General features: G+C 41.5%; 1 pseudogene; it reads right to left on the bottom strand.

The window, feature by feature from the left end:
• Positions 1-17,300: 17,300 nt before the first annotated feature.
• LOC147448458 (uncharacterized) lies at positions 17,301-23,826 on the bottom strand (annotated as a pseudogene).
• Positions 23,827-24,538: the final 712 nt, after the last annotated feature.

Genomic DNA, 24,538 nt, shown 5'->3' with positions numbered 1-24,538 from the left:
GCTGTTCAACACAAAATTGAGTTGAAGCCAGAGGCCACACCTAAGGCTCAGAAGCTACGAAGGCTAGGAGTCATCAAGGAGCAGGCTTTACTCAAGGAGGTAAGAAAGCTTCTAGCAGCAGGTTTCATTTATCCAGTGGAGAATTCAGAGTGGGTCTCTCCCGTTGTTGTCACTCCTAAGAAAAACGGAAAGTGGAGGGTGTGTGTGGATTACCGTCCCCTCAATGAGGCAACAAAAAGAGATCACTTTCCCCTCCCATTTCAGGATGAGATACTAAATGAAGTAGCTGGTCATGAGAAGTACACTGTGTGTAATGGATACTCGGGTTACTTTCAAATAGGTATCGCATTGGAGGATCAATTGAAAACAACCTTTATCACTCCTTGGGGTTGTTATGCTTTTAGAGTCATGCCATTTGGCCTGACAAATGCTCCTGCAACTTTCCAACGCTTCATGAACATGGTGTTTCAAGCATTCTTTGGAAAGTCCATTAGGGTTTTTATTGATGATTTTTGCATTTATAGCTCAAAATCATTGCATCTACAAAGGGTAGAAGAAGATTTAAAGAAGCTCTATGACATGGGAGGTCAACTCAACCCCGACAAGTGTCACATAGCTGAGGATGAAGTGATCTTGCTTGGTCATAAGGTTTCCTATAAAGGCTCTTATTGAGCTCCCCTCACCCAAGAATCTCAAAGAGGTCATATCATTCATTCAAAAAGTGAAGTATATGTCACGCTTTATTCACTTAGCTTCGGAGTTGCTTCATCCTTTGCAAAAGTTGACACAACAAGTAGAATTTGCATGGTCTGATGAGCTTGAAGAGTACTTCTGTACCATTAAAGTCATTTTGTCAGAGCTACCAACACTCATGCCTCCTTGTTGGGAGTACACATTCTTTGTTAGCTCTAGTGTTGGAAGGGAAACAATTGGTGCTGTGTTGCTACAACAAGATCCCCACAGTACAAGGATGCGACCCATCTACTTTGCTAGTAGGGTCATGAATGCTTTGGAGAGAGACTACACAGAAGCAGAACTCATGATGCTTTCTCTCATGTTTGCGGTGAGAAAGTTTAGATCCTACCTGCTACCAAAACCTTTTGTAATTCTCACTGCAGAGAATTTTTTCCCTTGGGTGTCATCTCAAATGAATCTTAGTACTAGGATCTCAAAGTGGATTATGGAGTTGCAAGAGTTTCAATACTCCTTCAAGGTAGAAGATAGTGTGCGTGCACAATTGGCAGGGATTCTCACTTATAGGGTGCATGAAAAGGAGATTAAGGTGCCTGAAGTAAAGACCCTACCATTACCACCACCAAAAAGTATTCCTAATGCTTTTACCTTGTTCTTTGATGGAGCTTTTCGTCGAGCCACAGGAAAAGCAGGGGGAGGGCTAGTGTTGCTCAACCCAAGTGGAGAGGTGGTCATGAAAGAGAAGGTCAATCTACCAGGTTCAACTAGCAACAATGAAGCAAAATACGACACACTACTTCATGGTTTGAAGATGTGCATTGGCCAAGGGATAAAACGTCTCATGGTAAAGGGAGATGCACTTCTCATTGTTAAACAGATTTTAGGCATTTGGGCATGCAAGAATGAAAGCTTAAGGACAAAAGTTCATGCCATTCGTAAGATGTTTAATCAGTTTGAAGAAGTGCAACTATATCATATTCCTAGGAAACAGAATGAAGATGCCGATTTACTTGCACAGCAAGTAGTTACATGTGTTGAGAAAGAAGTGCAGGTCATCATGGTGGCAGCAACTGTCAAGCAACCGAGATACCAGGGATTGGAGTCATTGACTCCCATTATTAGCTACATTTTGGAGGGCGAGTTTCCACAAGACTTCACGAAGGCTCAGAAGAGGAGACTCATGAAGAAGGCAAGCGCATATCTCTTCCTAGAAGGCTCCCTCCATCAAAGAGGGAGGGATCAAGTATGCAGAAGAGTAACAACTATTGAGGAAATTCCAGCCATTCTGAAAGGTTTGCATGAAGAAGCATGTGGTGGTCATTTTGCCCAAGAAATAACTGTGAAGAAGATTTTGCTTGCGGGGTATGTTTGTCCAAGTCTGCAAGTGGATGTCCAACATTGGTGTAAAAGTTGTCACAATTGTCAGGTAAATGGGAATAGAAGATTGGTTTATGGTCCAAGGCAAATCGTGCTTGCAAATGGACCGTTTGAAAAGTGGGGCATTGATGCTATGGGTCCTCTGCCTAGGACAAAAAATGGTAAACTCTACATTCTAGTGGCTGTAGACTATATGACTAGGTGGGTGGAAGCACAAAGTGTGGCAAAGGTAAATGAGAGGACAGTGAGCAAATTCATCTACACTCACATTTGTTGTAGATTTGGCACACCTTTGGAGATTATTTCTGATAATGGTCCAGGGTTTAGAAAGGGATTTCTCACAGAAGTCTGTGAAGAACTTCACATTCTACATCGTCACAGTACACCCTACTATCCCCAATCAAATGGTTTGGTAGAAAAAGCTAATGGTGTCATTGCAGGCATCATTAGAAAGATGGTGAAAAACAAGACAAAGTTGTGGGATGACTTCTTGGATGGTGCCTTGTGGGCGTATCGAACCACATATAGGGAAGCCACGGAGTTCACACCATTTCACTTGGTCTATGGTCAAGAGGCTTTACAACCAATTGAGCTAAACATTCCAACAATGCGACTTCATGGCAAATCAGCACAAGATGATCAAGAAGCATGGATGGATCGACTTCTTACCTTAGCTGAGCTGGAGTGGAAAAGAGAAGCAGCATACGAGTGCTACAAGATGAAAGCCACACAGACAAAGGAGAAGCATGACAAGAAACTAAAGGACAAAGGCATCAATGAAGGAGATCTGGTGCTAAGGTATGACAATCGACTCGATAATCGTCTTGATGCCAAGTTTGAAACTAGATGGCAAGGGCCATACATAGTCAAGAAGGCTTTCAATTCAAGTTACTATCAGCTTATGGACTTGAATGGTAAAGAGCACTCCAGGAAAGTAAACGGGTATCGCTTGAAGCCCTATTTGAGTCGCCTTCTACCAAAGGATCTACCAAAGATCTGCCAAAAGGCCACTGTCTCATGTAAGTATTGTTACATGAAGCATGAGTGTAACTCTAGCCAAAATTCTGAGGGGCCCAACAATAAAGATCTCGTCAAGGACTCTGAAGCACTCTCTTTGGAAAAGATGCTCTATGATGGTACATGAATATACCATCATCCAGGGGGAGGGCTAATGATAGCCGTTTTTCGGCTCTTTGTAATTGCCACAGTGAGTTACCTCACCCTACCAAAATCACCCAAACACTGTGGCTATCCCTACCATTTCATTGTACATAGGCGTGCGTGAGTCACGGGACTTTTCCCATATCTTCTTAAAAAACCCTCAATTAGCTAGTCATTGGGCTAGTTGAGCCAAAAAAAAATAAAAAATATAAGTATATTATGGCCCATGCGTATGTAAATATTTTTTTGTATATAGGGACTAAATAAAAGATTTTTTCATAATTATTTTGGTATTTATTTAAATATTTCTACCTAGGTGTGTGTTATTTATGCTCTGTACATTGCCTCACCATTGCCACAATTTTTCTTACCATTTTTCATACTCTTTATTCCATATAGAAATATTTTCATGTAAGCTTCTCTTATATTTGGTGTAACTCCACCCCAACAAAAATCCAAAAAAACTAGTTTTATTTATGTGTATATTTTTTTCACTATTGTGATTTTTCCCTTCCTACATATATTCTCTATTACTCTCATAAATTAGACCACCAAAAGAATTTATCTTTTTATGGTAGACTTATAATGAGAGAGATTTATTTTGACCCCTTTATATTTTTCCACCTATATTATTTATATTTGACATGTACATATTTTTTAGACCCCTCAATATTTGATTTTCTTAGTTGTACTATTCACTTATATCATGCTCTATACAATATCTTCAATTATAGACCTACCAAATAAGGTCAAGGGTAGGTGGCATGCATACATGCACTATGGAGGGCTCACTCTTGGAGGTATTCAAAAGAATCATCCAAAGAAGGACCCCACAAGGACCATTGCAGTGGAAAAAAACGGTCGGTTTTGCTGAATTTTTAAAGTTCACTTGCTCTCCGAATTTGAAAAGGTGATACAAACAAAAGTTGTAGCTCGAGGGCTGAACTTTTGTCTCAAATTTTTTCATATTTTTTTGAGCCACGAGCTGTGAGCTATGATTTTTTTAGTGGACCTCAGTTTTCCCATGCTATGCAGCCACACTCTCTCTTCCACTTTATCATTTTCCTCTTTCACACACACTTCTCCACTCATCATCCCCATCTCTCTCACCACTCCTCTCTGCACACTACTCACCTTCTCTTCAACCTTGAAGAATAAGGGAAACCATGGTGAACTCATACCTCCCACACACAATTCCATTCCAAAATTGACCACCTAGTCTCATTTTTCCTCCTCCAAATTACCCATATCTATCAAAAAAACCACAAAATTCAGCCTCTTCTCTTAAAAGACAGCATCATGGTGGTTGATTACTCAGCTTCAATTACCTTGTCTCTCAAGGAAGGTCAAGAGTGGAGAAAAAATGTACCGTCAAAGCTAGTGGACCGTCAACAAGCGTCAAAATTGGCCCTACTCAAGACACTTGGAGCATCAACCTTGTAAGAAATCCACCTTTTCTTACCTCTTAAGAGTTTTTCTTCCTTATTTGTATCCTACATGGATACTCCCATTGTAAATATCCAATTCCATTTGTAAATTAATACTAACTCTACTAACACTAACCCACTATGAAAAGTCCTATCACCTCCATTTCTCTCCTCTCTCTTTCCCCACCAACTTCTTGATAATTCCAAGCAAAAGAAATTAGATAAATGGCTGAAAATATAACCCAACCATGGTTAGAGGAGTAACCCTAGCCTTCAAAATTGCTATAAAAGGAGGGTGTAGCTAGCACAAAAAGGGGGGAGCCATAAGCAAGAGCACTATGCCATAGCTTGAGAAGCCAAGCTCAACCTCTCTAGAAGGAGCTCTTGAGTGGAAGCTCATTGTCTTATGCATGTGCATGTGTTGTAATAGGGGATTAGCAAGGGAACTCTATGCCATTGTAAGAGAGAGAGTGATCATTTAATTGAGAGTAGGAAATCTATCATTTCTCCTACTAGTGTAAGCCCAACATTTGTTGAATCAAGGAGGGTGGATTTGGACTAAGCTTGGATACTTTGTCTCCCTTCCAACGTGAAGTAATGGAAAACAATGATGCGTAAGTGTCTTGGTGTTTTTTGTTAAGTTCTTGATAGCTTGTCTCTGGTGTTGTCATCAATCTAGCCATAAATCCCACATACTGTAAGAGGGCGACAGGGTGGAGAGGACTCCCCTGGCCTTAAGACAGTGATTGGGGTGGCTTTTCTTGTGATGTGTTGTGGTGAAATTTACGCAAGCTTATTGAACAAATACTAATCTCACTTTGATTTGTCATGACAGATTTGTAAGAAGGTATTAATGCAACAAGCACCCCCTCCCCCTTTCTCTCTCTTTCTTAAATATATAGTTGTGTTTGCTTGATCATTGCCGATACGTTCCAAAGCAGCCCGAGCACTATCTCTCTCTCTCTCTCTCTCTCTCTCTCTCTCTCTCTCTCTCTCTCTCTCTCTCTCTCTCTCTCTCTCTCTCTCTCGTGTTTTAGTGTGTGAGAGTGTTCCATTGGTGTTAGGGTTAGTATAAATTCCTTGCTTGTTTGTGGGATGCTCTAACGATTCTCCTCTTTTGCGTCCTAGTTCGCTCTTAAACTAGGTGGTGCCCCTTGTGTAGTTGGGATTTGGCTGTGGGTTTGTTGTTTTGGTTTGTGTTGTGTTGTGCCCCAGCCCCATTGAGCAGCACGGGAGCCTTGAAGGGTGTCTAGAGGCCACTCTTCTTGTTGCCCGCCCCGGACTGCCTCAGTACTCACAGGCAATTAATAATACCAACCATTTATAGCTAGCTTGAGGACCTCCCTTCTTGATCAAGAAAAGAGAAACCTTGTGCTCTGATACCAATGTAACATTTAATGGCCTAAAAACTTTTGTGTAGCAGAAATTAGCATGAACATAGTGGGCATTTCATTAGAATAGATTCCTAATGAGAATTACAAGAATTCTTGGGTGGAGAGAGCAACAAAAAGCATAACACCTAGTTAGATAGCATGAACAATACTTTCAAAAGAGAGAGAAATTAAGCTATTGACAATAGTTGAGGACCGGATTTGCATGGAGCCGGTCCCCCCTCCAAAAGGCTTTGTATTATGGTTTCTCCCATCAAGAGAGACATTGTACAATACAATTCTTTGTGTTCTTCAAGACTAGCTAGTGCAATGAAGATGAAAGATTCATGCACTAAGAAAAACACTTAACAAACACAACATTAATTATTCCCTTTCTCAGACCCAAGACCTCACACACCTTCGAAGATGGTGAGAGCTAGCAGAGTATGAGAGTAGATTGAGAGGAAGGATTATCTTACGAGAATAATGTACATCTCCGCACATAATCACTCATATTAGCATAGCTTAGCTTAGAAATTAGCATGGTAGAGGAGATGAGCATGCATTTAAGCTTGGCTCTTGGTTGGATTTGCATCACAAAGCCAAGAGTTGTTGGTGTAGGCCTCCCTTCTCACAAGCTTGGAGTAGGTGGTAAGATTTCCATTAAAGCTTGAGAAGGAGAGAGAGTCCTCTTTACTTCACACATGAGATTGTGTGAGTGTGTGTGATATAATGCCTTGCAAAAATCAACCCCCTCTCTCTCTCTTGGGCGAGCCCCCTTGCTATTTGCTCTTGCTGACCACCTATTAGACCTCCCTAGAGCTAGCCAATGACAATTAAGCAACATAAGTGATAGCCTTCTAACATGCGTCCCCCTTTACCCTTTTGTGAGAGCTTAAGGTAATTTAATAATTCAACTAAACTCTCATTGGACCCCTTTGCCTCCTGGCCAATAGGAATCAGGCAAGCCATTGGGCTGTTGAATGCTCATTGGACCACTTCGGAGACTGTCCAATAGTCTTCTAGAGGACTTAATTCTCATTGGTGCTTTTATTAAGTGTTTTTAAATTAATTAAACTAGATTTACTCTAGCCTAATTCTCATTGGTCCACCTCCAAGGCCATCCAATAGGAATTGGGTACACCTTGTGGGCATCTGGGCTAGGGAGCTGACATGTGTCCCTCATTCCCTTTGTGTAAAGGGATCTTGTGTGTGTGTGTGTGGCTTTCTCTCTCATCCCCTACTCCCAAGGCTCGCCCCCTCCTATGTAGGGATTTGTAAAGACTTTTTGGGTCACACACAAAGCATCCAATTCCCCATGGTTGACCTTTGGACACAACCTTTGAATTTTGGAACCTTAGCATTTTGGAAGTCTTAATGGGCTAAACCTTAGGGTCTTTTTAGCCCGTTGTTGCACATGGCTCTTTTGCAGATGGCCCCCCCTTTGGATCCCTATTTTCCCTCCTTTGGATCCCTACTCTGGCCGGTCTGCTAGCTTAACCAATATTCTAGCTTTTTCTCCCCTGGCACTTCCCCATATGAAATGATCAGTTTAACATGAGAAAATCATTTAGGAGAATTAGAGATTTATTATTATGACAAGTAGTAAACCATTTGCTACTCTCATGGTCAAAAACTACTTCAAACTCGGCACCATATAAATACTGTCGCCACTTTTGTGAAGCATGAATTATGGCATAGAGCTCTCTCTCATAGACAAAATAATTCTTTTCAGCTCTATCTAACTTTTTACTTTCAAAGGCTATAGGGCTTCCCTCCTGGAGAAGTACCACACCAATGGCTTCATTACTAGCATCAGTCTCTACCACAAACGGCTTAAGTGGGTTGACGATTGCTAGGGTGGGATCAGTGGCTATAGCTACCTTGAGCTATTTGAAACTACGTTTTTGGGCTTCTTCCCAAGAAAAGGTCTTACCTTTTGTTGTAAGTCGATCGAATATACAGTCAATAAAATCCAGCCATGCCTAAAAGAATTTGAAGCTCCTCAACCATGTTGGGATGTGGCCATCGAAGAATGGCAGCGACCTTGTCAGTGTCCATCTTGATGCTAGAATAAGAGATCATATGACCGAGGTAATGTATCTCTGTTTTAAAGAAATCGCACTTGCTTTGCTTAGCATACAGCGCGTGAGCTCGTAGCTGTTTGAACACTAATCGTAAGTGTTCATCTTCAGTCTTACTGCAAATGAGAATGTCATCAAGGAAAACCACAACAAATCCAAGATAGGGATGTAAGACACTATCCATGTGTGTCATTAATGTAGCTGGAGCATTGGTTAGACCAAAGGCATAACCAAAAATTCAAAATACTCGAACCGTGTTCTAAAGGCAGTTTTGGAGATATCTTGTAAAAGGATACGCACCTAGTGGTATCCTAAACAAAGATCTATCTTTGTATAGTATCTTGCCACATGGAGTTGATCAAACAACTCATCTAATCTTGGCAAAGGACATTGTTCTTGATGGTTATGGAGTTTAATCCATGATAATCTACGTACATGTGCATGGTACCATCTTTCTTTTTTTACCAATAGAGTTGGTGATGCACAAGGCAAAGTGCTAGGTCTAATGAAACCACGGGCAAGGTAGTAAGCCAACTGACTCTCAACCTCCTTGGATTTTTTAGTACTCATACGATAAGGTGGTTTACTAACCGGTTTAGTGCCCGGCAAGACATCTACGCCATGTTGCACATCACGTGTAGGGGGTAAACCCGGTGGTAAATCACTTGAGAACACATCATATACTCCGTGAGTGAGTGAGTCAACTTTTGTTGTGCAAAAGGAGAAAGTAAACTAGAGTTATGCTGGGATGGAGAATCTTGTAATTCCTGTAATGTTTGTTTTACAACAGTTGCACGTTGCTCTATAGAATTAAAATTGAGAGAACTTTTCTCGTTAGATTTGTTAACACTTTGTTTGTCAATAGAATTTATTGCACTTTGCATAACATTACTAGAATTCACTGCACTTTGCTCTTGAGAATTTACAAGACTTGGAGACAAGCAGTAAAACAAAAAGACTTCATCTATTAAATCTACTTTTTGTAAAATAGAAAGATTGAATGGACATATAAGAGAAAGCACATGTTTACCATTGGCCATAAAGGATACGGAGTTGTGTTCATAACTAGTGTGCAATGTGTTTCCTAAACCATGCACCCACTCCCATCCTAAAACTACATCAGCATGGTCCATGTTCATAACTTGGAAGTCAAGGGTCATCGTATGATCTTGAACAATAAGCTCAACCCTTTGAACTACTGTGTCCCATACTTCTTTATCATTTCCAGACATTCTCCACCACATACTTGTGAGAGCAGGGAGTCTGTGTAAGCTTAAATTTCTTGACCAGCCTATAGTTCAAGAAGTTATGAGTTGCACCATCATCCACTAAATACGAACACGTTGTCCGTTAATAGTGCCATGCATGCGAATCAAATCATGGGGGCCAAAGGTGGCTTGCCACATTGAAGCATGCACACAATGCTTATGATTTTCTTCCATATGAAGAACCTCCACAACACAATATTTAGAAGATGAATCTAATGTGAGGTGTTACACCATGTGCGTGGCCTTTTCTTTGCCTTGCAAAAGAGGACAATCTTTCTTGTTATGTTGGTCCGAAAGACATCTAAAACACAAATTGTGTTTCTTCGCACGCTCAAAATTGGTAGTGCTGAGAGACCCACATGGAGTATCTCGTGAGTGCTTAGGCTTCTTAGCCTCTTGTGGGCGTGGAGAGGTAGATTGTCTCTTATTCCTGTTAGAACGTGTGGGAGATCTACCTCGCCATTGGCTCTTAGCAAAATTATTCGTAGTGTAGGGAACATTTTCTTTCCTCTCTTGGTCATCATCATATCTTTGGGCATGATTGATGGCTTCTTCCAAAGTTTTTGGATGTTGGGTCTTGACATGAAGACGATAGTCTTCGTCAAGACCCCTATTAAAACCCTGTGTCTTTTGGAATTTATCTAGACCTTCTAGTTTTAATATGATTTCCCGATACTTTGAAAGGTATTGTGTGAGAGAGAGGCCAGACATACGGCATGCATCCCATGCTAACCAATTCTTATCTTCTTCATTGGAGTCCAAAAACTCTTTGGAGAAAGAAGCTTGAAACACAGCCTAAGACGGAGGACGAGCATCTTTTGGAAATGTCATCCACCACTTATAGCCCTTGCCTTTAAGAGATAGACTTTTTTCCACAGTCGTCTTTATGTCCGGGGTGTGTCTCAATCGATGAATATCATTCCATTTGTGTAAGAACGTATTGACCGCATCCTTGTTGTGATCACGATCCTCCGTGTGAAATTCAGGAATGGTGATATTCTTAAGTAATGCATTTCTACCTTCTGCATCTTCTGCAAAATATGTCTCTTGGAATCCTTGAATCGTGCGAGCTTGGTTCCGAACTGTGGCACTTGTGGCTCCTTGAGTCATCTGTGAATTCATAAATTTCACAAGTAACTCCGTAAGATTGGTAACATTTGCATTAAGTGCAGAGGTTGCATTCAAGTACACTTTGGCGATTTTCCAAAGTCTTGAAAGCATCCATATCTACAAGGCCATGATCTCCTAGATCACGTCATCATGCATATTAGTGTCAGCCGTACCCGTGGTGCCCTCATTTTGATCTACGTGCTCAAAATCAAATGTATGTGTAGATGGGATTGTTGACCGCTGGGTCAACAACACAACATAACTCAAGTTTCGTACCAAAGTCTTATCTTTTGTGAGTTATCAAATGCTGCGGATTATGGCTATAAACGTCATTGGCAATGAGTAGTTATTCTAGTTTCAGAAGCCGGGGTGCAATGGCACTTCCAGATTGTAAATACAATGCCATTTGACCCTTTCAACCCCATTTTTAGTGAAACCTAAGGTAGCCTTAGTATATAAGGTACCTAGGTCATTTTGTAAGGGACTTTTAATCATAATCAAAAACTGTAGCGTTGCCATCTATTGTGTGTGAGAGAGAAAGAGAGTGAGCGTGAGCTTCATCCTCTTGCTATGCCCGGCTCGCTCAACACATTGGAGATCTGACTGCACCATTGCTATAGGCTCGAGGAGAGCTACGCGACAACGCCAAGCATTCCACGCGAGACGAAGCGCACACGTCGACGCATCTATGAGCTATTTGTGGCCGTAAGTGTCTCAAACAATGTTTGTTTTCTACGTGCTAGTAGTCTATAGAATCGTGGCGACATAAGCTACGCATAGATACTCATAAATTTTAGTTTCGGGCACTTTCAAAATTCTGCTCTATCATCCTACGTGTTTTCCACAGATGGGTTTAGAGTGAGGGTTTTGAGTGTAGAAGCTTAGGGACAGGTGTATCCTAGTGAGGGGATGGTGTTCCTTAAGTTTCGTACGAATCTGGCATGATTAGGTGAGTTACCTTCTGTATGTGTGTATGTGGCTAGGTGGTGTAGTTGAGAGCAGTGAGGTTCTTGATTGTGGTTTAGTTGGTCTTCCAGAGTGTTGTATGTGTAGGATGGTCTCACCCTGACAAGCTAAAGAGATTTCATCCGTGTGCCTATCGAGTCATCTGTGTCCTCGATTGACATTATGTTGATCTAGGTAGTGTTTGCATGCACTTCATGGGTGTGTGAGTCCCTCCCGTGAAACATTGGTGCAGTTCCTGGGGACACAAGGACCTAAGTAGGTTTCCTACTAACACTCGTGTGATGGTTGCTTCATTTAGTTTCGGCTAAAGAAAGAGTTTTTCTTAAGTGGATCTGGAAGAGGATATTCCGCGATCAAGTGGATATCCAGGAAGCGTGTGTCTTGCCGAGGGTCTGCGACTAGATAGGTTTAGTTAGGATCTGTGGATTAGAGTAGTTGTTGGTGGTCGAGTGATTTGTGAGGTGATAAAAGCGTTTACTAGTCCGTGTGTGGCAGTGAAGCGTTTTTCTACTCATAGATGCAAAACCCCATATGATTTGTAGGAGTAGTTTTAGGTAAGTGATCCGATTCTAATCTAGAGCTATTGAGCACTGAATTATTTGCTAAAGTGCTTGATTGCATTTGAAATCACGGAAAAGTGTGCTTTTGAGGGTAAAAATGCATTAAACAAGCTTTTGTGGATATTTTTTTATGACTGACTGATGATGTGCATATAAAAGAGCATTTGCAAGGGTTCTGTGAAGAAAACCTACAATTCTGTAAACATAGACATCCTACGCGTAGGATGTCTCAAGGGGGTTCTGGAGACCAAATTTGAAAATTCTAACTGCACCAGTGTGTTCAGAAGGGGGGGTTTACCCCAAGTATACAATGAACTAGAGTTTTGACCAACTCTTGACACCCAAAAGACCAAAGACGGAGTGTCGAAAACTCGAAAACAAGAAACTTAAGATTCTGAGCACAATTTTGCATAAAAACTGGTAGGAATGCTTGAAAAGTAGTGCTCAAGACTTGGGGATGCCTGTGGATGAATTCTGCCAAAAATTTCATCAGTAGATATCCTTCGCATAGGATGTCTAGAGAGTGATTCTGGAAGCAAAAATCAAGTTTTGACATCATACCCATATTCTGCAGGTTGTGCTGGACACACACACCAAAGCTCATGTCATTTGGACATATAGACTGAGAGTTAAGGGGATGTTACTCTTTTAGAGAAATATTTCCCCCAAAGTGGTGATTCTGAGCAATTTTGACATCCAAAATTTGATGTGATCACATATTCTTGTTATATGCATCAAGAAGCACCTTGGGTAGAAACAGAAGTCCATTCTGAGGAAAAAGACATCCTACGCGTAGGATGTCTCCAGGGCACTTTTGGCAGGGAATTTGGGGAAACTGAGGTTACCATTGTGTTTAGAAGGTAGGTTTTACCCTATTTTCACCTGGAAAGTGGAAATTTGACCAAATTTTGACAAATCAAAGCCAAAAGACGAGAATTGTCAGACATCCTACCCAAATTGTGCCCAAGGCATAATTTTTGAGACCAAATCATAGGGTGACTTCATGTGCATGTTATACATGATGTTTTGAGTGCATGTGAGAGTTTTCAGCTCATTTGGGTGAGAAAATTGGGTTTTAAGCAGACTTTAGCATTTTTGACTGAAAAAGGCAAGAACAGCTAGTTTTGGGGTCTTTTGACATCCAAACTCAAATCTAAGCATACCAGTGAGTTGTTGAAGACTAGGGGAATCTTTGGTCCAAGTTTGGGTTCATTCTGGGCAAAAAGACATCCTACGTGTAGGATGTCTACTGCATGATTCTGAGACCAAAATTCAACTGTGACCATACCATGTTGTCATATAGCCTTAGACAAGCCTCCTAATCAATTTTGGTCCAATTTGGAGTTGATTTGACTTAGGAATTCATCAGAACAGACATCAAGCTTTTGGAATAGATTCTTGATCATTTGACCAGCCTATAGGTGTCAGAATCAAAAAGTAAAAATAGCTGTGAGTTTAGCACATCAAGGGGGAAGCTACAGTGCAAGTTTGAGCTGAAACAGAGCAAAAAGACATCCTACGCGTAGGATGTCTCCAGGGTCATAAAGTGGTCAAAATTCTACTTTGGCCATATAGGGAGGTTCTAAGTGTCTCAAGGATTCCAGATCTTTTTTCAAAAGTAAATTTGGACCTTGTTTGGCCTATTTACCAAGCAAAGACAAGAATTGTCAGACATCCTACTCTTGGAGTGCACTAGAAGCTCTTGCAGCCTCAATCTTGACCTATTGGCATCCAAATTCAATTTTGAGTATATCATTGGGTTGCTGAGCACTAGGAGAATCTCGGGATCAAGTTTGGACAAAATCTGAGCAGTTAGACATCCTATGCGTAGGATGTCTCCAGCTTGATTTAGGACTCCAAACCAACCTATGAGCATACCACTGTGATCAGCACATCAAGGAGAAGCTGGGGTGAAAATTTCAAGTCATTCTAAGCAAAAAGACATCCTGCGCGTAGGATGTCTCAAGGACATTTTTAGTTCCAAATGAATTTCTGAGCATACCATTGTGTTGTTGGACTTAAGGGGGGTCTCTGGACCAAATTTTGTTAAATTCTAAGCATATAGACATCCTACACGTAGGATGTCTCTACGCTAGTTTTAGGGTCCAACTGTACTTTTGAACATACAAGAGTGTTCAGAGTGTCACAGAGATCCCAAATCTTCTTTTAAAATTGAATTTGGACTCATTTTGACCACTCTAAACTGCATTTCACTGTTTTGGCCATAACTTTCACAAACGGTATCGGATCGGAAAAGTTTTTATATCAAAACGTAGCCTGAGAGCGGCTCTATAGCTCTTGGAGAAAAACTTGAACTAAATGCATGCCAAAGGCAACCATTTGGTTCAACTTTGAAAAAAAACGTCGTTTGAGGCCTCAAAATACATCCGCAAGTTAGGGGTGTCTGAAAGCGACAATTTGCGAGAATTATGACGAAACGGTTGTGGTTTTGGACATAGTTTCGACTTTTCCCTAAGCAAAGCACTTGAACAAAGTGGACTAAGTCTACTTGAACCAAGAAAAATCTCTTAAGCCCAGAAATCATGTCTACCCTAGATTCAAACACAGCTTACACAAGCTTGGAGATCCCTACGATAGAGGAATATCCTCCCACAATGGATCTTCCAAACTTGCAACTGATAAAGATCCATCTTGTTGAGAGAGTTTGGATGATTGATCATGAGAGTGAAGGACTATATAGATACGTTGACGACAATGAGGTCAATCTTTATAGGTGCTCAGATCCATACCTAGAAGAGATAACGGATTACAAGCTCTTATATGTCTACACATACGGAGTCGACTGTCAATGGAGATCTATAGTTGTCGACAAGTATGGACGAGAATACAGAGTTGTAGAAAGCAAAAATCCATAGACTGTACTAGAAAGAGGTGGATATTTGGTCAATGAAGGACCACAAATGCCTCCACCAAACACGAGAATTCCTATAGGAATTCCAAGAAGAGAGCCACCAGGATTCCCTTCAAGAGCGATAACGAGAGAAGGATTGGGAGAGTCTCTGGTTAGACTTGTAGACAATCGATGAGTTAGACCATCCCAAGTCTAGAAATGGGTAAACATAAAATACTCCGGAGATAAAGATCCGAGAGATCACTTAACGGCTTTTAGAAGAGTGATTAGAGCAAAGGAAGTTTCAGATTTTGTGACACAGTTTGCGGGATCTGGATTGACTCTAGAAGATGATGCAACTACATGGTTCGACTCGGTGGAAAAATGGGATTTTGAGACCCTAAATGAGTTGTTTGAGGAGTTTATTGAAGAATTCTCGCCAAAAGGCATTGCTCACAACACGCTCTCGCAAATCCATAGATTCAAACAGAAAGAGGATGAATCAGTACGCAAAGCATCATTACGGCTCAAGAGGTATGTTAAGCTCTGTCCGAGAGAGAAATTACCTACGCAAGCATGACTGATGCTGATCTTTATCCGGGGAATGAGAGATGCGGGCCTTCAGAAGGATCTGCATATGATAAGGAGGATGACGCTAAACGAGTTGATCAAAGAAGCTTTTTATCTAGTGGATAACTGTGAGGCATACAAAGAAAAGGACTTAAAGAGTCAGGAAGATGACACATCCTCTCAGCACAGTGTTTCACAGATAAGTAAGTCCATTGCCAAGCCAACGGCACCTATTGATCAAGAAAAGCTTATCGACGACTTGGTCAAGAGGTTGATTCCTCTTGTAAGGTCTGATTCGGGAGAGCCGAAGTTGTGAGGTCCCCACCCCGCCGTATCAACTAGCGGATTTGATGGTGAACCTGGTGGCCACTAGATCTATTGCAGAAGCAAACAAAATGGTTCAGGGTTCGACCAGCGGACAATCTCTCATCACAAGGTGAGTCGAGTTCGAGCCTACTAGCAAGGAGATCTAGCTCCACCTCGCAGGGGAAGCATACTTAAACTATCTAGAGATCCTAAGACTCACCTTCCAAGAGGAGAGACACCCAAGTGCCTTTTTCCCCATGTTTCAGAGACACGTACTCTCGAGATTTCACCGCTCTAGGGGCAATGAGCATTACTAATATCGAAGTAAGCACTATGGGGACAGAGAGTTCCCGACCAATCGCGACCACCCATCTCGTAGGTATTGGCAACCTGAGCCAAGCCCCCACTTTCCACCCCCACACTCATACTTCCTTGTGTGACCTAATTACTACCACAAAGGTTGTTCAACATAGATATTCCTTGTTAAATTCCGAGTCACATTGTTCGTTAAGACAGCCCTTCAACCAGTATTGCAAACACCAAGACAGAATTTTAGTAAAAATTTTACTCAAACTTATTCATAAAAGTTCCAATGTTCTGGAGGTACAACATCCCCCCTCCAGCAAGAGTTCACTCCTCCCGTTGTCGCCTAGCTGCCCATACAACTAGGTATGTCCACCGCATAGAAAGCACGTCATGGACACTCCCACCGCATAGAAAGCAAGACGTGGGTTCCCACCACATAGAAAGCAAGTCGTGGATTGAAGAGCCCTTAACGAGGAACTATGCCCCTTGTGATCAGTAGGGGGGTCATGACTGATTCAACATTGGAAATAAAATGAACATGTCGAGCTAAATTTTCCCTAGCACACATTCTTTCCTAATTGCAACCAGCATACCATCAATCATTTCCTTTCTACTTTAGAATTTAATGTACAATGAATTCAATGCCGAGTTTTCCATCGGATTTCTCCAACATGTTTGGGGATATTTTCATTCCTAAATGTAATGGGGTAAGGCTTACACAGATTCTGCATATTCTCTGATAATTGCCTAACACTTAACCAACCACCAATACAGGACTACACAGTATGTATGCACTTCAAACCTTCAGATACTTCATCGACAAGATCAAAGGGAATACATATATCTCATATTTATACTCAGAATTTCATCAGTTATTCATCAGACATAGATCAGAATTAGAACAGACAATAGACACATAGATATAACTGCCGCCTTCCATTTCCCATCATCATCACACACATCAGCGTCATCCCCTTACTTCCTTACATCATCGAAGATCACAAAAGATACAAAAGCCCCTACGAAAAGTTACATCCTTTCACATAATGTATTTTCCTACTTACTTCCTAATAGGTTTCTGATTATCTCCTGAGTTGACTCTGACCTGATGACTTCCTGATTGGAATCTGAAGTCATCCTCACAGTTCCCTGACTGCATATTAATTATGGTAAAGGTCCCCTTTACCACTTGGCACACCCGGTGGTACCAAAAAGAAACTTTTTGGTGACCTGAACCCACAATTCCCTTGATCACTCCTTTTGTTCAACCTCCAGCACACCATCTTCTTGAGTAAGCATTTCTTCAACTTTGTCCTCCACATTTTGCAATTCTGTATCTCCCTGATCATCTACTATCAGCTGTTGCAAGCTTTCTTCTTCATTAACCTGCGCCTGCTGCATCAGATTTGTTTCAGGTACAGTCTTCTCCTTTTCTACAACCACACTGTTTTGCCCCTAATCTGCAATCTCTTCAGAAAACTTTTCCAATTCCTGATTATCTTTTTCCACATGCTGTGCAATTGTATCCACTAAAGTATCCAACATTGGAGTCTTTAGTACATCATCTTCCTGAACACCCTCTTTTTCAATCTGTTTGCTGTCCTGTGATTGTTGCTCAAGGAGAGAGTTATATTTTTCAGGTAACTCCTCATACTGAAATTTCAGTAACTCATACTCCTCCTTGTTTTCTTCTTCGGCAAATATTTCATATGGTTTAGACATCACTTCTTCTAGCCTGACTCCAAGATTTTTCCAAATTTGTTCTCCCTGCTTCCTCAGTTGAGCCTTCATGTCTTCAACCTCCTCAGGTGAGAAGTACCATCCATCAATTGACAACTCATCATCTGTGCATTCTCTAATTTGCTTTTCCACATCTTTACAGGCTGCCACTCTATTCAGCAGAACCCTGTTGTCTGCTTCTAAAGCTACATTAGTATTTGCTAAATTCCTCAACTCCATAGTCAATACTGCTTTCCACTCATTCTGCCACACTTTGTACATTTTTGCATTGCTCTCTCTTCTGTGCAAATGACCCTGAAACATCTTTAACTTTTCTTCCATTTTTTGATTTTGCTCTGATGCTGCCTTGAGCTTCTCCTGCAACTCTTCAATTTCCTCCACTGCCATTGTCTTTTTACTCAACTGCCTTGCCAATTCTTCTTTCTCCTCCACAAGTTTTCCATTTGTCCTCTCCAAAAGTACACTGTTCATGTTCTGCTGCTCCACAAACTCCTTTAATATCTCTACAGACTCTAAGGCTTTTGAGTATGTAACATCTTGAAAAAATTGTTTAACAAGAGACTGTTTGATATCCTCTTGCTTCTTTCCACTCTCAGTCTCCTTGGTCTGCACGACATCTAACCTTCTTTTCTTCAACTTGATGGAACGCTTCACCGGAGTTGTCTGAGCCCCCACAAGCTTTATCTGTCCATCTTCCTCTTCAACCCAGAATTTTGGAATCTCTACATCTGTATTCAACCCCATAGTTTCCATACATTCACCATGTGAATACTTTGCTAACCACATACTCTTATATATGCCTGTCCTGGACTCATGATACTTCTTTGTCTTCATTTCCCTGTCAATCATCTGCTCAGAATCCAATAGTTCATGCTGCCCAAATACTTCCTGACTGTGTCCTTCCTGTCTGTCAGCCACCTGTCTTGACCCTGATGGTGTCATCGCCCTCAATACACCATTACTCTTTACATGCATGAAAATTGCAGCAATCAAAGGTCCCACTTTTGTACTTCTCTGCACTCTTTTCTTTTCTTTGAAAAATACCTCTGAATGTATTCTTTCATACAACATTGTTGCCCATCCAAATCTCTTACCCTTCTCTGCCATGCTGAGAATTTCATAATTCTCTCTTGATATGTAATCCAACTTCACCAATAACATGACCCTTTCCAAAAACCATTTTATTTGCTGCAATCTCTCTGCATCAGACACATTTTTCAAAGAAAAATAATTGTGAGTACCTTCACTCTTCCCGAATTCTGCATCCATGTCCTCCTCAGATGCTTTGTCCACCGCATTATCAATTCCTTCAGGCAATCCAAATACTGTCGCCACTAATGCTGCTGACAAGTAAACTCCGTGTCCCACCAATCCATTACAATCTATAAGTTGCGCCATCATCATGCCTATTTGAGTCGTGAAACGCCAGTGTGTCCATGGCAACTGTGCATACTCCAATAGCTGAATAGACTGCAGCCATCGTGCATGTCTGGGTTGGAAGGAATCGATCTCCACCTTAAAATCCATGAGATGATTCTCTGTTGCTTGTCTGGCCTTCATTTGAAGCGGTGTCGGCTGCTGTACATCCTCTTCCTCATCGTCGATCTCCACCATTGTTCCAGGGCTTGGCCTTGCCGATCTCAGCCCCCTCCTTTGCACCATCGCTTCAAAATCTGCAGCTTCTCTAGCTAATGGCGGCGTACGCTGGGCTTGCTCTTCACCTATCAACACACTCTTTCTCTTCTGCATGGCGGGCACTAACGCTGATGCACTATTACTTGAGATGTCAAGTCCTCTGTCAGTTTGAAAACACGAAAACGTGGTCTCACACTCCACCTTCACTTCTCTATTCATAATATCTCGTACCCCCGAATCGAGAAAATATATTCCCACCTCATTTTGACACTCTTTTTGAGGAACCTCTCCTTCAAATAATTTCAACCGATACCCATTCAGTGGTTTTCCAAACTGGTTCCCAACTTCATCCTGTAACACAAAAGTTCCTGGCCCTCTGACTTCTGCTATCTGATAAGGCCCTACATATCTCAGCTTGAGTTTCCCTAGTCTTAGCCCCAAATTACTGTTATATACCATGACCCAATCTCCTTTTTAAAAAAATTTGAACTTAATGTGTTGAGGCACCCATGCTTTCCTTCTGTTCTGCACTGCTTCTGCCAAATAAGCACTCAGAATCCTATCCTCCTCCAATTTCAACAAGGATTCCTCCCTGAAAGGTATAGACTCTTCTGGAGACAGTCTATGCTCAGCTGCAATTCTCAGACTAGGAACTACAAATTCCATTGGTACTACTACTTCTAGTCCATATACTAGCCTGAAAGGTGTCTGACCTGTTGTCACCTTGAAAGCTGTCCTGAAAGCCCACAAAGCAGAATCAAGCTTTGTATCCCAATCCTTCCTATTGTCCTCCACAATCTTCTTCAAAATTCTGATCAGGATCTTATTAGTAATCTCTGCCTGTCCATTTGCTTATGGATAATACACTGTAGACTTCTTGTGTATTATCAGGTGTGACTCAATCAACTTCTTGATCACTTTGTTGAGGAAATGTACTCCTTGATCTGAAACCAATTCCACAGGACACCCAAATCTGGTCATAATATTCCTACAGAGGAATCTTGCCACACTACCTGCAGTATTATCCCTTAGTGCCACTGCTTCAACCCATTTTGTTGCATAATCAGTAGCCACCAGAATATATCTGTTTTGAGTATTTCTTGCAGAAGGAATAATAGGTCCCATGAAATCCAACCCCCACTTTTGAAAAGGTTCAAGTGGTACCACTGGTTGCAAAGGCATCCTATCTGCATCATTTGGCCTTCCATCCCTCTGACAGACCAAACACTGCCTGCAATAGTTGTAAGCATCCTTATGAATACTTGGCCACCATAACCCTGCCTGAAATACTTTTCTAGCAGTTACTTCATGAGAAAAGTGTCCTCCAGCATTTCCCCAATGAGCCTCTGAAAGAACTGCCTTTTGTTCAGCTTTCCCTGAAACACACCTTCTGATCACCTGATCTATTCCTTTCTTGTATAACATTCCTGATATTACCATAAATGATCTGCTCCTCAATGCCAACCTCTTCCTTCTATATGAAGTCATCTCTTCTGGAAAAAAACCCTCCACCAAGAACTGAAACATCTCATCATACCAATCTTCTGCTATCAGCCCTGTCACCACTTGAAACAGTCCTACATCAGGTAATTCATCAGGCACTCCATCTGGTGATTCTCCTGTCTCCAATCTGCTCAAGTAATCTGCAATGGCATGCTCTTTCCCCGGTGTATGCACCACACTATAGTCAAATTCCTGAAGTAAAAGAACCCATCTTGCCAACCTGCCTGACAACTGTGGTTTATTAACCATATAGATCAAAGCTTGATGATCCACATGAAACACCACCTTATTGGCCAACAAGTAATGCCTGAACTTCTTCAATGCATAAACCATGTCTAAACCTTCTCTTTCAGTTACTGAATAGTTCCTTTCAGCAGAGGATAGCACCCTGCTTGCATAATAGATAGGTCTAAACCATCCCTTCTCACTCTCTTGCATCAGGACTGCTCCCACTGCACAATGACTTGCATCCAAAAATATATGGAATGGCAAATTCCAATCTGGAGAAATTAGAATTGGTGCCACCACCAACATCTTCTTCAATAATTCAAAGGCCTTTTGCTGATCAGTAGACCATAAGAATGGTACATCCTTCTTGGTAAGCTTTGTCAGTGATTGACAAACATATGCCAAAAACCTCAAAAATCTGTTATGCCACTTTACTTGTCCCAAAAACCTTGACAACTGCTTCAAGTTCTTAGGTACTGGTGCCTTCAGAATTGCCTCCACCTTCTTGGAATCAATGGCAATCCCTTCTTTTGATATCACATGTCCCAAAAGAATCCCACTGCTTACTGCAAATGCACACTTTTCAGGGTTCAAAGAAAGTCTACCTTTCCTGCACTTCTACAAACAGAGCCTGAGATGCCCCAAATGCTCATCTTTTCTCCCAAAAACACTGAAATCATCTAGGAACACCCTCATAAAAGTTGTCAAGAAAGGAGCAAACACTTGCTGAACCCACTTCTGAAAAGTAGGAGGTGAATTTTTCAATCCAAACCCCATCACATTGTAAGAAAACACTCCCCATTCTGTAATAAAGGTTGTTTTTTCTTTGTCCTCCACTGCCATCCTGATCTGATTATAGCCACTAAAAACATCCAAAAAGCTATACATTTCATGTCCTGCAATCGCATCCAACATTGTATCACAATATGGAAGTGGAAAAGGATCAGTCAATGTGGCAGCATTCAGCTTCCTCCAATCCACACAAACCCTGATCTTCCCATTCTTCTTTGGAACAACCACTATTTGAGATAACCATGTCACCTTGTCAACCGGGTAAATAAAGCTTGTCCAATTCCTCTTTCACGTGCTTAGCATAACTTGGGTTTAATCTGTATCTTTGTTGTACCACTGGGACTCCATCAGCCTTCAGGTTGATCCTGTGTTCACAAAAAGCTAGATCCACTCCTTTCATGTCACTGTAGTGCCAGGCAAATACATCCTTGTATTCCCTGAGTAAACCCTGCAGCCCTCTTTTAAAATTCTGATCCAAATTAACACTGACCCTGACCTTCTGAGAATTCCCCTCTGAACCTAGATCCATGTCTTCCAAATCATCTTCCCTTACCCTTGAACTTTTTGAAAGATATTCCTCAAAATCTTTCTCTGCCTGTTCAGAACCTTCAGGAAACAGCTTTCTCTTGCCCAATTTTTTCTTCAATTTCTCCACCTTGGGATCATTAGCTACATTTTTCTCTGCAATATTTTGTACATCCACTTCAAATATTGGAATGACAGAAGAATTTACCCTCAAAAATTCCTCTTCCTCATCTTCTTCCAATTCTGGAGCCATATTGATTGTTTCTGCATGCAAAGGTCTGCAATCAGGTGGAAGTATTTTGCTGGCCACCATCTTCATTCTCACCTTTTTCTTGCGCTGTCTCAATATCACATAATCTGCTCCCCAATGTTGCTTGACTTTGGCTGCTCTAAGCCAAGGTCTCCCAAGAATCATAGGATATGACTGAGAAGACTTTTCCAATTGTAACACCACAAAATTGACTTTAAACTTGAGACCTCCAATCTCAATTTCCTTATTCCTGACAATCCCTAATGGCTGGATCTTCCTCTGATCTGCCATTTTCACTTGAAATGGTGCCGGATCCCAACAGGTAATGTTCATCTTCCTGCATGTTTCCTCTGGAAGTACATTCACTCCTGATACTCCATCAATCAACACTCCTGGCATAAATATCTGCTCCATCTTTACACTGATCACTGGAACTTTGTAATCAACATCTGCAGGTTGCATTTCTGCCACCTCAATCTCCTGATCCGGATCTTCATCTGTCTGTAAGTCAATCGGATTCTTTCCCCCATACTGTTGTTGTAACTTCTGCATGAATTGGTCTGCAAAGCTTGGTACCAAACTCAAAATCTGCCTCAAACTGATCTGAGTAGGTGCTTCCATTAATGCATCAAACAACTCCTCAGACATCTTGACTGCAGCTTTCTTCTGTACAGTCAGCGCCTGATCATGTCCTTTACCAACTCCTTTCTGTATTCTGTCCGCCGGATACCTTACTATTGCCTCAGGGACTTCCTGAGTTTCCCTTCTTTTATCCTCCTGTCGCTTGATCAATTTATTTATCTCCTTCAATACTCCCATTCTAATCTGGTCCTGAACCTTTCAGTTGATTGGTTGTTGTTCTTCTTTTTTCTGAACCTTATCCCCCTTTACCTTTCCTGACGACCTGGTTACCACCATAGCTCCAAGAACATTATCCCCCTCTTTAACTCCTTCAATCGAGACACACTCTGTACAATCACATTGGAACAGGTTGCTTGATTCCCCTCTTCCACAGCAGCGCGCATTGGGCATCCGGGCCCTATCAGGCTCCACTTTGGCATTCATCAGGAACTCTTCAGATTCCTGTTTTTCTTCTTCCAACATGACAACATTTAACTGTGCAGAGGCCTTTGTTGAGGCTGGCCGCCTTCATTATAATATTGTATTATAGGGATCCCCCTCTCACTCCTGTGTTTGCACCACAGGGTGCATTCAGGTCCCTGTCTGTGCCCTTGTGTTCCACAATAGGTACACGGTAAATTTCCTCCCATTCTGTCCTGATTCCTTTGATTACCCCACCCTTCTTGAGCTTGAAGTCTCTGAATAGGACCTGAATTTCCCCAGTTTCTAAAATTCTGTGGCCTTCCCTGAGGCCCTCCTGCAATCATGACATTCACTGCAGGTGGATTCATTCTTTGCTGCACCCTTTTTGGAATGCGTCCCCGATAATTTGGATTGTACCAACATCTTTCATCACTATGGCCAAACACTTGACATGTTTGACAATAAGGCCTCTCTGGCATACCCAGTTTTGTAAGACCCAAATTCTTCAATTGACTGACAATCATCTGACTGATGTCCTCTTTTCCAGGAATTGTCTGCTCCCTGCTTTTACCCTTTTTCTCTTTGTCCTTCTCCTGCCTGGAGGATTTCTTCTTTTTCTTCTTACTTTTCTTCTTCTTTTTCTTTTTCTCTGACCAATCATCATCTTCTTCATCAGAATCCTTTTCAGACTCTGAGTCTTCCTCATCTGAGGAGTCATCTGTTTCTTCATCATCTTCTTCATCCTCTGAATCTGATTCTTCCCTTTTGGAAG

This window comes from Adiantum capillus-veneris, chromosome 10 (genome assembly GCF_014529385.1).
Source record: "Adiantum capillus-veneris isolate H3 chromosome 10, ASM1452938v2, whole genome shotgun sequence".
NCBI lineage: Eukaryota > Viridiplantae > Streptophyta > Polypodiopsida > Polypodiales > Pteridaceae > Adiantum > Adiantum capillus-veneris.
This window is presented reverse-complemented; position numbering and strand designations above follow the sequence as displayed.